Source organism: Tachypleus tridentatus, chromosome 3 (assembly GCF_004210375.1).
Source record: "Tachypleus tridentatus isolate NWPU-2018 chromosome 3, ASM421037v1, whole genome shotgun sequence".
In the NCBI taxonomy this organism is placed as follows: Eukaryota; Metazoa; Arthropoda; class Merostomata; order Xiphosura; family Limulidae; genus Tachypleus; species Tachypleus tridentatus.
In genome coordinates this window covers 39775923-39789783 of record NC_134827.1, presented here as the reverse complement: position 1 = coordinate 39789783, position 13861 = coordinate 39775923, and the positions used below count along the sequence as shown (strand labels likewise).

The 13861-nt window shown below is 31.0% G+C and overlaps 1 pseudogene across 1 annotated transcript in view; it reads right to left on the bottom strand.

The window, feature by feature from the left end:
- LOC143246739 (replication factor C subunit 1-like) overlaps positions 1–13861 on the bottom strand; it is an 83324-nt pseudogene that overhangs the window by 57650 nt on the left and 11813 nt on the right. The window contains exons 3-10 of the transcript XR_013026122.1: positions 10987–11035; positions 10419–10511; positions 8398–8567; positions 8059–8160; positions 6839–6983; positions 4668–4853; positions 2505–2632; positions 1756–1869 (exon numbers count right to left, since the gene is read on the bottom strand). The product of XR_013026122.1 is annotated as a replication factor C subunit 1-like (transcript). The remainder of the gene's footprint in view (positions 1–1755; positions 1870–2504; positions 2633–4667; positions 4854–6838; positions 6984–8058; positions 8161–8397; positions 8568–10418; positions 10512–10986; positions 11036–13861) is intronic.

Genomic DNA, 13861 nt, shown 5'->3' with positions numbered 1-13861 from the left:
TCTTCTCTACTTTATTTCTACCACAAGTTGAAAGAATAAAACATTAGATGAAAATTACTCACTGTAGAATTGTCATAGCTTAGGCAAACCATAACTTTTGTAGTTTTCATTTTTATTTGTTTGTAGAGTTATCAATAGAAAATCATATACCTCCTCTTTTAGGACATGTTAGTAGTTCTCTCTTACATTTAATTATACATTATCAATAACCAATAGAAAGTCAAGCTTTTCATCCATCAAACATTGTGTAATGTTGTGTTTTAATCAGATAATTACCAAACTCACTTAACAACACTCCAGTGAGAAACTTGATGACTTGCTTGGATGAATCTGTAACAGTTCTTGTTGAATACAGTGGAACTCCTCTAAAGCAGCCACCTTCGGGACTGATACAAACTAGCCTGATTGAGGGGGTTCCACTGTACATAATTAGGGATTATGTAAACAAGAAGGGACTGTGACTGAATGACCGCTTTCAAGGGGTGACCGAATCTGAGGGGTTCCACTGTAGTAAGTATGCCAAAAAAATTGTGGGAGTTAAGGGTAACTGTCTAGTTTTTGTACATTGTTAGCCTATGTTTTTTGTTATCTTATTTAATTAAATAAAACTTATTTAGTGCATTAGCACCATTAGTACAAAAAGAAGGCTTAAACATTCTTGATAACTGACAGAAAGAAAAAAGAAGATTGGGTAAGCTTTTTATTTCTTGTTTTTATTTATTTATTATGAAAGTAATGGTTAACAAGATATATATTTAGGTTAGTTAAGACTAGATTAGGTAAAATAATAAAAATATTACATGCGAGCAGCATGTCATTTGGTAGCCTAACATGAGCTGCACATGCCACAAGTGATTAAAAAGTTATAATAGCATGGATAGTTTAACATGGTTCATTGAGAAATAAAACAACAAAATTTTATTATAAATAGACATATACTGTTACAAGCTTAAATGTACTTAGGATAAACAAATGTTGTTTCATGCCACAATTTAAAGTAATTCTGGAAAGAGTGAAAAATGGTCGTTTAGATTGATTTATTTATATTTCTATGGTGACTGTAAGATTGGTCAAATTGACTAATCTCATGTAGAGTTAGGGTAAAGAAGAGAACTTATGAAACATGACATTCTACTGAACAAAATGTTCAAAACACGTTTAGGAAGTTTTCAGGGATCACACAAAGGAAACATGAAATTTTTAGACATGAGGAAAAGTTGTTTGTTTAATCTTAATATGAAAATAACTTTACACATGGACAATTCAAATCGAATACTCAATGTATCCATGGAGAAATATTTATTTCAGTTTATTCTAAAATACTTTACTGGAAAAAGATTTTTAAACATAAAAGAGGTATAATTTATCTGAAAGACTGACAAGTTTTGTGGAGATATAACACACTATACTAAAAATTAGAAGTTTTACATCTGAAAGGATTTTAAACAAGTACAAAGAAGTTGCATTGCATAATGGGTCAAATTGACCAAGCCTGTATTGAGAAAGCTAATTTTTTGCTTTTGTCTTTGTGGTACGTACATTATATATATTTGGTCTGTTCAACAAGGAACTTTACAAAACCAAATTCAAGTCTTTGTTTTTTTAATCTCTTTCCCAGCAACACTTCTATTCCATACAGTAACCAGAAGTCTCAAAAATAACAAAAATATATTTAGTCAGATAATGCTGTAAACACCCATTTACAAAAACTTATCATAAAATCATTCCAGAGAAATGTTTGTAGTCAAAACTCACCTCAGGTATTACTTTAGAGCCGAGAGCATGAGGTCCGTCTCTCTCCCTGAATCGCTTGTAGTTTAAAAATCTTTCTTTCTTCTTCTCTTCAGGTGTTTTCTCTTGAGCAGAACTCTGTGTAAGATTCATGTTTCAACAAACCAAGTAGTAACTACAGGAAAAATGAATTATTCTCTCCTTGTAATTTCAGGATTAAATGCCTATTTGACTACATATATTTCCTTAACTCAATATATTACAAATGTCTACACTTTTATAACTAGAAAACAACTATGAAATATTTGTTGAAATATTTTGTTATGAAACAAAAATATAATTTTCCATTAAGAGTACTCAAAAAATAAAATAACTCAATTACAACAACTGTTAATGTAATAATAAGTGTTAAAAACAACAACAGTGTATATATTGTATACTAAACGTAAAAAATATTGTGAAAATAAACAGGACAAATTATATTAATATTGTGTGAAAGTTTAAGCTTGTATTCATTTAAAGAATACACTAATAACCCTTCAACGTTTCCATACCATGATACTGGTATCTAAATCAGTTTGAGATCACATTTTACAAGTAGAAAACACAAAACCTGTGTTTTCTCAGATCAACCAAAACATGGATGTCACAAATTTTACACAAAATAAAGGAATAGTAACTGAAAAAAAGCTTGCATACATTTTCAGAAGTTGTTTTGATGGACATAATGTTTAGGCAGAATAAATACATAACCAAAACAAAAACTTGGATACCATCTTGGAACCTTCTTTCTTTGGAGACTTGAAAGTTTGGCTTGTGTTATCTTCAACAGAAGGTTTACTTAGTGAGTTCTTCGGGATGAGGGACTCTTGATTCTTATGAGAGGTTGACACAACAGTTCCTGATCATGGAATAAAAACAATTTTAAAGAATAATGCATTGGTTTCAATGCACGTAGCATTATTTCTTAACATAATTAATACCACACATACAAAGACCACTAAGAAGGTGTCCACTCTATCTTCAGGATAATGCTACTAAAAACCAGCTGGAAATTACCAGTGGGTTATATGCAATACATGTTTTGTGTGACACTCATACAAATAGTATCATGGCTACATAATGTTGTGAGATAACACACTGACACAAGTCTGTATGATTATTTGATTCATCATAAAATTAATGTCTGATTGCACATTTCAAACTAAATTTCAAGGCAACAAAACGTTTCTCATTAGCAAACATCTAGGAAACACCCTGAACTAAAACAAACTCAAAGTCTCATTACATATAAAAGAAAACAACAGACTTCTCTCAAACTAATTATAAATTCTGCTGTCATAGTGAACTTCACATTTCCTTCTAAACATGAGTTATTAATTTGTTCTTCCACACCAAATCTTATCAGTTGGTTAAACCTGACATCACACAAACATGTACAATGAAATGTACTGTGCCATTTTTATCTCCTATTGCTCTGAAAGTTCAACATAAGCATTCCCTGAAACAGTTTAAGAAATGTACTTACTTTATGTACTTCACTGATAATAGTGGTTGGTGTTTATTATAAACGTTTATATAGTATGTACATGTACTTCACTGTTAATAGTGGTTGGTGTTCATTATAAACATTTATATAGTATGTATATGTACTTCACTGTCAATAGTGGTTGGTGTTTATTATAAACATTTATATAGAATGTATATGTACTTCACTGTTAATAGTGGTTGGTGTTTATTATAAATGTTTATATGGTTTGTATATATGTACTTCACTGTTAATATTGGTTGGTGTTCATTATAAACATTTATATAGTATGTATATGTACTGCACTGTTAATACTGGTTAGTATTTATTATAAAAGTTTGTATGGTACAATAGTGTCAATAGTGGTTGGTGTTTATTATAAACATTTATATAGAATGTATATGTACTTCACTGTTAATAGTGGTTGGTGTTTATTATAAATGTTTATATGGTTTGTATATATGTACTTCACTGATAATAGTGGTTAGTATTTATTATAAAAGTTTGTATGGTACAATAGTGTCAATAGTGGTTGGTGTTTATTATAAAAGTTTGTATGGTACAATAGTGTCAATAGTGGTTGGTGTTTATTATAAAAGTTTGTATGGTACAATAGTGTCAATAGTGGTTGGTGTTTATTATAAAAGTTTGTATGGTACAATAGTGTCAATAGTGGTTGGTGTTTATTATAAAAGTTTGTATGGTACAATAGTGTCAATAGTGGTTGGTGTTTATTATAAAAGTTTGTATGGTACAATAGTGTCAATAGTGGTTGGTGTTTATTATAAAAGTTTGTATGGTACAATAGTGTCAATAGTGGTTGGTGTTTATTATAAAAGTTTGTATGGTACAATAGTGTCAATAGTGGTTGGTGTTTATTATACATTTGCTCATTATTCTGATTTACAATTGTCTGAAACAATAAAATAGAGGAAGGATAAAGTTCTACTGATTTTTTTTATAAAAAGTTCAGCCCTGACGTACTTAAGTGCACGGTTCAGCCCTGATGTACTTAAGTACACGGTTCAGCCCTGACGTATGTAAGTACACGGTTCAGCCCTGATGTATTTAAGTGCATGGTTCAGCCCTGACATACTTAAGTACATGAAAAATAAACAACATAATTAGAGTAACAATACTGACTCCTGACACCTCTAAAATAAAGATAAGGAAAGTCAATTAGGTTATTGATTCACCCCATTCTACACATAGTCAACTGTGTACAACCCACATCATCAGGATAAACACAATAACCTCAATATATACATATGATAATATCACAGAAATGATTCAATACTGCCTATCACTGTTCTCTAGCTTATACTGTTGTACATAAACTTTACTACATTCACTCGAACTGAAACAAAACTGATTAAAATAACCGAAAAAATGTTCACAACATACTAACCATTCAGCTCTTTAGAAGGTGTTTCAGGTTTTCTCTTAGACTGGGATGATTTCACATCTTCCACATCTTCAATTTCAACAGATGGTGTTCGATGAACCAGTGTGTTAAAATGTGAGAGACACTTTTTCTTGGATGGTGAAGGTTTTTCTTCAGTTCTGACTTTGGATGGCAGCTTTTCTGCTAAACCTGAGTTACATAAAACACTTGTACATCATGTCAAAAATCTAAGTGAGAGCTTTAATGCTAGACCCATGTTACATACAATATTTGTATAACACTTCAATAATCTGGGTGACAACGTTCCCGCTAAACCCATGTTAGTATTTTTAAAGTACCTCACAAATCTAATCACAACTTTGATGTCAAACCCATGTTACATAAAACTAGGTGGGGTGTCCGTACCCTAGGTAAAAGTTATGTAAATTCATGATTAATAAAAGGTTATCTTACTACTTGAAAACAGCAACACACAAAATGTGAAACCTCAAGTTTGCATGTATCTCTTCATGGACCCTACAAACCTTTGTGATGGTATGGTGAAGATCCATCAATAGGAGTGAAGTAGTGGTTAAAAAGAAACTGCAAAAACAACAGTAAAAACTGCAAAATTGAAAATCTGTGTGTATTTCCCTATGGACTTAATGAGCTTCCATACCAAGTTCGGTGAAGATCCATGTACATCTTGCAAAGTATTTACACGGACATACAACAGACAGTACTAATATATTTATGTAGATGGTGCCAGTGCATTAGAACCATGTGCAACATATTAATGATGTCTTATCTACACCCTCAGAATGGAGAAAAATGAAGTTCTCAAAACAGAAGTGAAACAGGAAAATCATGACCTGAACTGCAAATTGACATGCACACAGGATAAATATTTTGTGAATTTGGGGGTTGCACATTGCTAAATAAATCTGGTATTATTCAAACAAGAGTTCCCTTACAGTATGATATTTATATAAGTAAACCAAAAACACTTTTAAAAAAACAAGTAAATGTTTCAATAGCTAACATCAATCATTGAAAAACAATGCAAGAAAAATAGTAGTGATGGCACTTGTATGGGCCCTATCACAAGCAATATATTACAATATATACAAATATCCAATCGCAAGTGTATTTATGTCTGCTAGATTCTACTACACTATATGTCTGTACTATTTAGGTTACAAAAATGTTTATTTTTTAATACAATATTTCAACAGTCATAGGAAGGCTGTGTTTTTAACCAAGTTCTAAATACAGAGAGGTTCCAACTGTTTATTGTCTATCTATAATTGGCTGCTAATTCATGTTTCATCCTGTATTTAAGTTTTTTAAAGAAACATATCTGTAAGAAAGCTAACTTCAAGGGGTAATTATAACACTGTTTACACTAGAATTATGATTTTTTAAATTACTAAAAGTTATTAATAATACTTATAAAGCAGATACACCCTCTGAAATTGTCCCCTCAGTGAAACCAGTTGACACCACTGTTTTCATTTTTGACTTATCACATAATAAAAAAGAAAACAAAGAGAAAAAGAAATTCATACTTATTATATTTACAGACATTACCAGAACTTGTTAATAAAAGGAAACACTGTATAGTATTGTACCTAGATAGTGCTGCCACCTGTCTAATAAAACCTCAAGAATCCTGGTGACAACTTCACTATAAAACCCATGTTATGTACAATTCTTCAAGTGCTAGAACTCATTCATTTAATGCAATATTTCTAGGTTTTATGAAAACATTCGACAATCTTGTAATTATATTAATTCACACAAAGTAATTTGGCTATAATTCCTTTCATACAGACAATATCTTGCTGTGAAGAGTTGTATAGAATATACCTGCATATTAATATCAGTTCATTAATAATACTTTTAGTGTTCATACATGAACATATTACTGTAGAAAGCAAAAAACCGTACTTTTATCTTCACACTTAAATATGTTATGTTCTTTATTATAAAGATGAATAAACTGTAGATATATTAATACCTACAAAAAAACAACAACAAGAAAGATCTATCTGACATTCTTGGAATGTGAAGACTTCTCTGTCTTTCAACTGATAAAATATATTAGTAAAAGAAACATTACAACATCGACTGAAGTAGCCATAGCAGATATTGGTAACCTTATTGTTGTTTTAATATATTTTATAGACAATTACTTGAAGAGGTTTTGCTGGCTTCAGATTTTTCTGTTTTTCTGGGGCTTGCTCTCCTTGGTGGCTCTTTACTTGAAGAGGTTTTGTTGGCTTCATATTTTTCTGTTTTTCTGGGGCTTGCTCTTTTCGGTGGCTCTTTAACTTTATGCTAAAAAAACAAACTATCCATTATACACTAAATAAGTCTCAAAAGTAAACATTTTTTGAAAGGAAATTACAGGAACTTCTATTTACAGTTTTATTGCATTCTAGAAATACTTAATGACGATCTAAAAGATATGATGAATTATTTTCATTCTAAAAATACTTGATGATCTAAAAGAAATGATGAATCATTTTCATTCTAAAAATACTTAATGATGATCTAAAAGAAATGATGAATCATTTTCATTCTAAAAATACTTAATGATGATCTAAAAGAAATGATGAATTATTTTCATTCTAGAAATACTTAATGGTGATTTGAAAGATATGATGAATCATTTTCATTCTAGAAATACTTAATGATGATCTAAAAGAAATGATGAATTATTTTCATTCTAGAAATACTTAATGAGGATCTGAAAGATATGATGAATCATTTTCATTCTAAAAATACTTAATGAGGATCTGAAAGATATGATGAATCATTTTCATTCTAAAAATACTTAATGGTGATTTGAAAGATATGATGAATCATTTTCATTCTAGAAATACTTAATGATGATCTAAAAGAAATGATGAATTATTTTCATTCTAGAAATACTTAATGGTGATTTGAAAGATATGATGAATCATTTTCATTCTAGAAATACTTAATGATGATCTAAAAGAAATGATGAATTATTTTCATTCTAGAAATACTTAATGAGGATCTGAAAGATATGATGAATTATTTTCATTCTAAAAATACTTAATGACAATCTAAAAGAAATGATGAATCATTTTCATTTTAAAAATACTTAATGATGATCTAAAAGATATGATGATTTATTTTCATTCTAAAAATACTTGATGATCTAAAAGAAATGATGAATTATTTTCATTCTAGAAATACTTAATGAGGATCTGAAAGATATGATGAATCATTTTCATTCTAAAAATACTTAATGATGATCTGAAAGATATGATGAATCATTTTCATTCTAAAAATACTTAATGGCAATCTAAAATAAATGATGAATCATTTTCATTCTAGAAATACTTAATGATGATCTAAAAGAAATGATGAATCATTTTCATGCCTGTTTGTTGTCATCTTCTTCATCTATCTGCTTTAATGTGCGTGTAAAATCGTCATCGTCATGAATTTCTTTTGAACATTCCTTTCGTTCAAGTGAATATTCCTAATTGAAAAAAAAACAAATTCAATACTTTTGTATATTACAACAAATATTCAATAATATACATTGAGTTTTTAAATTAAAAAAATACAAGATATTAATATTTATTAACTTCCATGATATAAAATCACCTTTAAAACATCTCTTTTTCAAGTTTAATTTTAACACAACATTAACAAAGTAAGTTTTAAATTGCTATACTTTCATCAATATTAGTCCTTGATGCATGACAAAACTTACCACTTTTGGTTTTGAAGTAAAATATTTCTCAGGAGAATGCTTCACTGGAACATCCCCAAAAAAATCGTCTACCGAGATGGGTTTCAACTTAGATGGGTCTTGTTTTTGTGGAGTTCTGTTCTTTTTTGAACTAGCTGGATAAAGTTCTTTCAGATGTTTACTTCTGGAATCTGATGTGCATGAATAAAGCTTTGCTCAGAGTGACAGTGTAGCCTCACATTAATGTAAAGACAGTTTTATGTTATGCAATGAAATCAAATGTAAACCTAGAATTTACCCTAAAAACAAACTCAAATTAGAAACATGTAGAAAAGTTAACAGATGCCTTCTATGTGGATAAACAAATATAGTAAGAGAATAGTGAAATTAGTACTGAATAAAGTAAAAAATCTTATTAGAAAAGCAGATGAATAATCACCAATAGACCCACATATAACCTTTCATTTTCAGTAATCATCTCACTTAACCCTCTCAACCCAGGATTCTCACTTTCAGGATATATTAATAGTTCACTCTTACATTTAATTATACATTATCAATAACCAATAGAAAGTCAAGCTTTTCATCCATCAAACATTGTGTAATGTTGTGTTCTAATCAGATAATTACAAATCTCACTTAGAGTGCAAACATTCCAGTGAAAAACTTGATGACTTACTCAGATGAATTTGTAACAGTTCTTATTGAATATTTACAAAGAGAGAAAAACTGTTAGGGGTAATTGTGTAGTCTTTGTACATTGTTATCCTGTGATTGTGTACTCTTTGTACATTGTTAGCCTGTGATTGTGTACTCTTTGTACATTGTTATCCTGTGATTGTGTAGTCTTTGTACATTGTTATCCTGTGATTGTGTAGTCTTTGTACATTGTTATCCTGTGATTGTGTAGTCTTTGTACATTGTTAGCCTCTGATTGTGTAGTCTTTGTACATTGTTAGCCTCTGATTGTGTAGTCTTTGCAGGTTGTTAGCCTGTGAGTGTGTAGTCTTTGCAGGTTGTTAACCTGCAATTGTGTAGTCTTTGCAGGTTGTTAGCCTGTGATTGTGTAGTCTTTGTACGTTGTTATCCTGTGATTGTGTAGTCTTTGTACGTTGTTAGCCTGTGATTATGTAGTCTTTGTACGTTGTTAGCCTGTGTTTTTTGTTACATTATTTAATTAAACAGAAATTATTTAGTACATTAGCACCATTAGTACGAAAAGAAGGTTAAACATTCTCAATAACTGACAGAAAGAAAAGAGAAGATTGGGTAAGCTTTTTATTTCTTGTTTTCCATGTTTAGTCTTCATTTATTATGAAAGTAATTATTTAAAAAAAAAGATAAAAAAGTTAAGACTAGATTAGGTAAAATAAATAATAATAAAAGTGTTTCATCAAGCCTGTGGTAATTCAATAGTACAAGGTGGTCTATACATTCTCCAAGTGATTTACAAGTTATACTTGTGTGGATAGTAGTTTGACATGGTTCAGAGGGCAATGAAATAACTTAAGGTCAATTAATGTAGTTTCATATTATAATTTAAAATCATTCTGTAAATAAAAAGAAGGGTAATGTAGATTTTTATTTATTTTTTGTAGTGGTAACAAGATCGGTCAAATTGACTAATCTCATGTAGAGTTAGGATAGAGAAAATAACAGATAAAATAAAGTTTTACTGACAAAAGCATTTCAAATATAGTTAGGTGGTTTTATGTATTACACAAAGAAGATTTGAGTGTTTGAGATGAAAAGTATTTTTAATTTTAACATGAAAATCACTTTGCATCCAGACTATTCAAAACAAATGCTCAATATATTCATGGACAAATTTTTATTTTAATTTATTGAAAATGTTTCACTAAAAATAATTTTTTTTTAATGAAAGACTTGTGATGTTTGAAAGACTACCAAATTTTTTGAAGATAAACACACTATATTGAATGTTAGAAGTATTAAATTTAGACTTGAAATAAGTACAAAGAGGTCATGAGGTCTGTCAAATTGACCCAGCCTGTTTTCATACAGTTAAATTACAACCTCACCTGAATTACCAGTCTCAATTTCATCAACTTTCTCTCGATAACGATTCTTTTCACGTTTGGATAATTTTGCAGGCAATGGATCTTCATCTGAATCTAGTCAACCAATGGAAAAGTTTAGATTTTTATTTTTCACACAGAAGAAAAAATTACTTTTATAACAGCCAGCAAACCACTAAGTAAAAGCTGAACACACATCTCAATATTACTACAATTTCAAGATAAATTAGTAATCATTCATTTAAACAAATTTAAATAGTTCATAAACAGAACAAACCATTGAAAAACAGCTAAAAGAAGGAGTCACGATCTTATATAGTTTTAACAGCGTTTTTACTATTCAGGAGTAAAAGAAGATACTTTTTTGACAGTTTATTTCAGATAATAGTTCCTTCTTGGGTTTGGTAAATGGCCATGAAATTGACACAGAAGGAAAATAATTTAAAAATATTTTAAGAGAAAGAAAAAAATTAAAAATTAAAAACAAAAATCCATAACACCTACTCTCAATGAAATTTTATACTTAAAAATATATTTGGTTAAGTTCCACACCATCAACTTTCTTGGTTACCTGATTCAATAACATAAGCTCTCTTCTTTTTCTTGTTACTTTCATTCTCCTGAAATAAAAATACATACAAGTGTTCTTTTCTTACATACACTTTCTTAGAAAACACAAGGCGACCATACATATAAAAGATCAAGTCAAAGTATTACACATGGCAAACAATTTATGTTTCAGCTAAAAAGAAATTAATGAGAACACAAATTCAATGTTATATAAATGAGACTACCTGTCTTATTTACATTCTGTATGATCAAGAATAAATACTGTAATATTGTGTAGCTAAAGTCAAGAGTAAATATTGCCTTGTAACATTCATTTAATCTCGGATCATTAAGAAAATATCACTCATTTTTAGGTTTACAGCTCAATAAATGTGTTTAATTACATCAGTTTTTATCACCTCCTGATTCTATACTAAACCATTGATCCTAACATGCTTGTTCTTCAAGACTCTGAAACATTGGAAACTCGGGACACAAAAGGGTATACAAGTGGTGGGAAATATGTAGCAGGGGAAGTCTCTTGACCATTGTTAATGGTCTTTAAAATGAAACCCGATATTCTCCTGGAACACAAGTATTTCCAACTGAAACTTACTATTTCTAACTTAAAATACTACAGACAAAAATACTCATTTCTATTCTACTCCTTATAAATATAAATTATTGATTAATGTTGGTAATATGGAAGATAAATGTCACAAAATCTTTGTGTATTTTCATGACTGTAGAATTTTAAAAGGTTCTGCATGATAAAACTGTTTTTCAGCAACAGGTCACATAAAATTAAATATCTTCCTATCTTTCAATTTGCATTGGTTACTTACTAACTCACTGCTTTAGAAAAAAATGTTTAGGAGTAGCAAGATGTTTCTCTTCATTGGCCAAAGTGATGGATGGACAAGTATCTAAGCCAACAATAATACTGAGAAAGAGACACAGTTAGCACTAACATGAAAATATTTCCAATGGAAATGGGTTGTTTTGTTTGCCTTTATGAAATTCAGGCAAACCAATAAGAGGGCTATTTGTGCTAACTGTCCCTAATTTAGCAATGTAAGACTAGAGGGAAGGCAGCTAGTCATCATCACCCATTACCAACTCTTGAGCTACTCTTTTACCAACAAATAGTGGAAATAACCATCACATCATTACACCCCCATGGCTGAAAGGGCCAGCATGTTTAGTGTGACAGGGTTTAGAACCTGTGACCATAAGATTAAGAACTGAGCACCCTAACCATATGGTAATGATGGGCCTGAAATTGAGATAAAACAAAACAAAGTTACAAAAAACAACATAAATAACATAAAACCAATGTTTACATCTAGTCTACAATGTTAAGAGAAAAACTACAGTAATTCAAGTTGTAAAGGACTTTCTGTAGCATAACTATAATTATCATAACTTGCCAGGAAGACTAACAGGTAAGTACAAAAACCACCATCAGTCACCTGAAGTTGGCCTTTCCAGTCCTGGTTCCGAGTTATTTGATGTTATGGCCATTTTTAAAAAATAAGTAATAAAAAGGTTTTAAGAAATGTAGCAAAATTATAATAATAACTCTCCAGGATAACTAACAGGTAAGTACAAACAGCAGCGTCAGTCACCCGAAGTTGTCCTTTTCAGTCCTGGTTGAGTTATTTAATGTTACAGCCAATTTCTAATTTCAAATCGAACTAGATGAACTGTGATTTTTAAAAGGGAGCCACATTAAAAAGGTATAAAGTATAAATTAAAAAATTAAATGGCATTAAAAAGATTAATACCCTTTAAAAAACTAAAATCATTATCAAGGTGAACAGTGTCACCATCACCAATAACACTAACATTATGAACAAACCTTGGGACAAAACATGTTTAAAATGGTGCGGTCATTGAGAGTTTTAATGGCAACAAGAAAGTAAAATGTGGCTTATTGTGATCTGAGTGTTACACAAACTACACACTGGTGCATCAGTTCCAGCTAAAAGGAAACGATGAGTTAAAAAACTGTGACCAATATGTAATCTAGATAGATTGAAGTTTAAAGTTGAATCAGGTAGTCCATGGTGGAGCGCTGTCATCAGAACCCACATTGGGTGGGCAAGAGGAGGTTGTTTGATTCGAGGAACCAAACAAGATGAGCAATAACCATCCTCTCTAAGGTCTTACAGAGACAGCTCATCAAAGCAATTGGATGGTAGTTTGAAGGAATCTTGGGATCCTTCCCAGGCGAAGAGAAAAGGTAGGACAATAGCTTGGCACTAGGTATCAGGAAAAACATTCTTCTCCCAGATCTGGTTAAAAACAATCAAAAGAATAGCAAGAGAAACAGGAGATAGATGGCATAGCATGTCATAATGTATATCATAAGGTCCAACCAATGTACTGCTAGACCGATGAAAGGCCAGTTTGAGTTCCACCAGTGTAAAGGGATGATTGTAGTCAAAGAGACAATCAGCTCAAAAGGAAAGAGGTGGTTGCTCTGCCCGAGTCTTCATGGCTAAGAAGGTGGAAGAAGAAGCGGAAGTGCTAGATACTTGGCAAAAGCTTTCACCTAGAGTATCGACAATGCTCCGAGTCTCAGCTACTTCCTAGCCATCAGAGAACAAGATTGAGAGGGGGACAGAATTATATTGCCCACTAACCTTTCAAATCTTGTCCCATATGACTTTGGAACTGGTGGTAGAAGATATGCTGGTTGTGAACTTAATCCAAGATTCCTTCTGGCTTTGACGTCTTACCCACCAAGCATGTGCACGGGCCCGTTAGAAAATGTTGTGGTTCGAGAGTGTGGGATATGTACGGAAAGTATCCCATGCCCATTTTTGACCTTTTGTGCCACATGGCAGGCAGGATACCCCATGGACGAGGATATAATGGAAAACGTGTCCAGG